Genomic DNA, 3,789 nt, shown 5'->3' on the forward strand with positions numbered 1-3,789 from the left:
AAATAAAAGGAAGAATTGCCAACCCAAAAATAAATGAACATCATTCAGTTACAAAAACCTAGAAATACAAAACTTCTTTAAATCATAAGTTCTTTCACTTCGCACCAGGGTGCATGATCATAGCTTTTAGGGGAGTCATCTGTGGAAGAATGTCCAAACTTCTTGATGAATGTCAAACAAAACATGCAGATATTCACTCAGGTTAGGAAACTGCACAATAACAAAATTACTCAATATTTAGGTGGTGACATCTTCTGATTAAAGTTCCAAGTTGGTGTAGTTTCAGTTTCACTGTTTCGCCAATAGAGGAGTTCATTTAGGCGCTGAATTTGAATGCGCGGCGTTGGGGTGTACCTCCCGGTACAGACAAGTAGCAAAACTACAACGCGTAGAGAACTCTGCATTCGATGTGCCTTCCAGCCCCGAAACCACACTACAGAAGGTTATGATGGTTACCTTTTCTTCAGTAACTCTCTCCATTATCACTTCATTTCATCTGTGAGTCATTAATCATTGCCCCAGAGGAGTGCGACAGGCCTCGGCAGCCGGCACAATTCTTATCCTCGCCGCAAAATGGAGGCTTCATTCATTCCATCCCTGACCCGGTCAATGACTGGAAAACAGGTTGTAGGTTTTCATTTTCATGATGGTTACGTTTAAACGAACCTCGCCATTTGCTTTCTGCAAACAACCCCACCTACCGTCGTCCACTTTTGGGCTTCTTTCTTTGTTTCACGAAATTAATACTCTTTCCGGACCACTGCTCGAAACAGGGCGGCATAGAACAAATTCCTACAACCATTCTTTCCGGTTCCGACTCTCCACATATGTGGATCTCAGTTGTGAGCTAATTTCTCGTGTGTTTTAATGCGGAATTTGTTGCGTAGCGACCGCAATCCTCGTCTGTGTACCTCTTAATTCACCTTGTTGCCACAGGAACGCTGTGTTACTCCTGTCATGGTAGATTTAAATGTAAAGAGTGGTGAGCGAGAAGATGGCTTCCTCCCATCATGCTGAAAGTAAGTATATATTTCCCAGTAAATAACTCAGAATCTTGCTAAGCTGATTTTTTTCAGTGTTGTGTAGCATTTGTAGAGTCGGTGAATTAATTCAATTTATCAATATTGTTAAGTGGTACTGATATTTATCGCATAATGTGATGGTCCTCATACGTGGACCTCAGTTGAGTGTTGTATTATTTTTTCTGTAGGTTTTGATATGGGAGTGATAAGTAATAGCATCACAATTACCGAATGATACTACAGAAAATACGTTGTTTTATGGCAAAATAACTTACTTTGTTTATTCCTTTTTTTACAGAAGGAAGATTTCTTGAGGAAAGCGATATATGGGCTTTTCTGGATGAAAGTGATGCGGATCTGTCCGAGGGCGAGCTTGACGAATTCTCAGTTACTGATGTTACTAACTTTGACTCATCTTCTGTGTACGATAATGACGGTGATGTAAATGAAGGTGAAGGTCTTGGAAATGAATGTGTCCTAAATAGAGAAAATGATGTGCTTGGCAACAACGAAGACGAAGGAAACAGATCTACGGAATTGGTGGTATCTCAGGCGCTCACACCTCCAACTACTAAGACCCGCGATATGAAATGGAGAAAGAAACCTATGACTTTACAGGACCCCTGCAATGATGAAGTATTTTTAACAGACTATGACAATGAAAAGGGAATTTTAGATTCATTCTTGGAATACCTACCTCTTAGTTTCTGGGAACAACACGCGGAACAAACTAACCTCTATTCAGTTCAAAAGCGCGACTTGAAATCCGTAAATACTACTAAGGAAGAAATGATGCATTTGGCTGGTGTGCATGTGATGATGGGTGTGCTGGGTTATCCACAAACCAAAATGTACTGGCAACGTGATACTGAGGTGCCGATAATTTCTAAGTGTATGTCCAGGGATCGTTTTTTCGAACTGAGGAATTTTATGCATTTTGTTGACAATCAAGGGGAACGTGAGGGACCACTCTGGAACGTGAAACCATTTCTTGACTGCGTGAAACAAAAATGCATATCTCTCCCACGGTCAAAGCATGTATCACTTGATGAACAGATGGTGCGTTTCTCAGGCAAGTGTGGCTTTAGGCAGTTTGTCCCTTCAAAACCCAACCCATTAGGATTGAAGAATTTCATTTTGGCAGCACCAGATGGATTAGTTTTAGATTTTATGTTTTACACAGGGGCAGGTACAGTATCGATTGAGGACCAAAAATAATATGGTCTTGGTGGTGCTATTGTCAAGGTTTTGACAGAAAGCATTCCACAAGATAAAACTCATTGTGTGTACACTGATAGGTTTTTTTACCAGTGTAAAATCAGTAGACATGCTACTGCAGAGAAATATATACCAAACAGGGACTGTCATGAAAAACAGGGTGGGATCAGTGTCACAAAAACTGAAAACCGATAAGGAACTGAAAAGGGGAGAATGGGAGGAGTGGGTAAGGGAAGATGAAAAAATGTGCATTGTAAAGTGGAAGGACAACAGAAGTGTTCTTCTTCTGTCTTCATGTGTTGGCAGTGAGTCACCTACAACATGCAAAAGATGGTCGAAGGAAGAAAAGAAAAAGGTTGTTATTCCTCAGCCATTGATTGTTAAATACTACAATGAAAAAATGGGTGGAGTAGACCTTTGTGACAGATTCATGTCATACTATAGGTGTTACATTCGTACCAACAAATGGCCAGTGCGTATGTTCAACCACTTTGTTGATCTTATAATTGTTAATTGTTGGATAATGTATCACAGATGGTGTGCAGGTAGTGGTATTATTAGACAAAAACGACTCTCATTAATGGATTACAAAATGCACGTAGGAAAGGCATTGATAAATTTTAAGGACATTGGTTACATAAACATTAGGAAGCTAGGACGGCCTCCGTCAGCATCCACCAACCCTGTTGACGAAGATGATGACTCCGAGGATGACATGGACAAACAAGGTACGGTGAAAGTATGAAGAGTTCAGAGCCAACCCATTCCAGAGGTTCGTTTTGACAATATAGGCCACTTACCAAAATTTGTTGATGCAAAGAATGCCTCGAAATGCAGAAGGCCTGGATGTCGTTCCAAAACGAGGGTAGTCTGTACAAAATGTGGTATGTACCTTTGCGCTCTAAAAAACAACTGCTTTTGGCATTATCACACCAAGTAATGAGTAGAATGACTTGTGTAGTGAGAAATTGTTCAATTATGTATATATTTCGTTTCTATGTATGCATGCATAGAGTATGTATGTATGCATAGAGTGTTTTAGAATAGGTGTTGGTTATTTTACGTTAGTAATACACAGTTTCCATGTTATGAGAGTGTTTTAAAATAGGTTTTGGTTTTTTAAGTAATTAAAGTGCATAATTGGAATGAAAACGCATATTGTTTCCAAAAAACCCATCTGCTAAATCAAGAGAAGTGTAATCCATAATGTGTTAACAAAGACCTGAGGTCCACATATGAGGACCCTCAGTTATGCCCTTTGGGCACGTTGCGAAGAAAAATTGTATTGCATGGTTTGCTTTCTAGTGACCCATATTCTCAGAAATGGCATGTATAAAAATTCTGTTTCCGGAGTATTCAGTCCGGGATTGAAGAGGTTAATACTCTTTCCGGACCACTGCTCGAAACAGGGCGGCATAGAACAAATTCTTACAACCATTTCTTTCCGGTCATTGCTTCGACCTCCAGTGGTTGGGGGTGGTAGAACAACATCCACGGTATTCCCTGCCTTTCGTGAGAAGCAACTAAAGGGGGAACAGGGACCCTCAAC

General features: G+C 40.3%; 1 pseudogene; it reads left to right on the forward strand.

Moving 5' to 3' along the window:
• The first annotated feature begins 1,811 nt into the window (after positions 1-1,811).
• On the forward strand, positions 1,812-2,985 carry LOC136884798 (piggyBac transposable element-derived protein 3-like; annotated as a pseudogene).
• The last annotated feature ends 804 nt before the right edge of the window (positions 2,986-3,789 follow it).

The sequence above is a fragment of the Anabrus simplex genome, chromosome 13 (genome assembly GCF_040414725.1).
Source record: "Anabrus simplex isolate iqAnaSimp1 chromosome 13, ASM4041472v1, whole genome shotgun sequence".
Classification (NCBI taxonomy): Eukaryota; Metazoa; Arthropoda; class Insecta; order Orthoptera; family Tettigoniidae; genus Anabrus; species Anabrus simplex.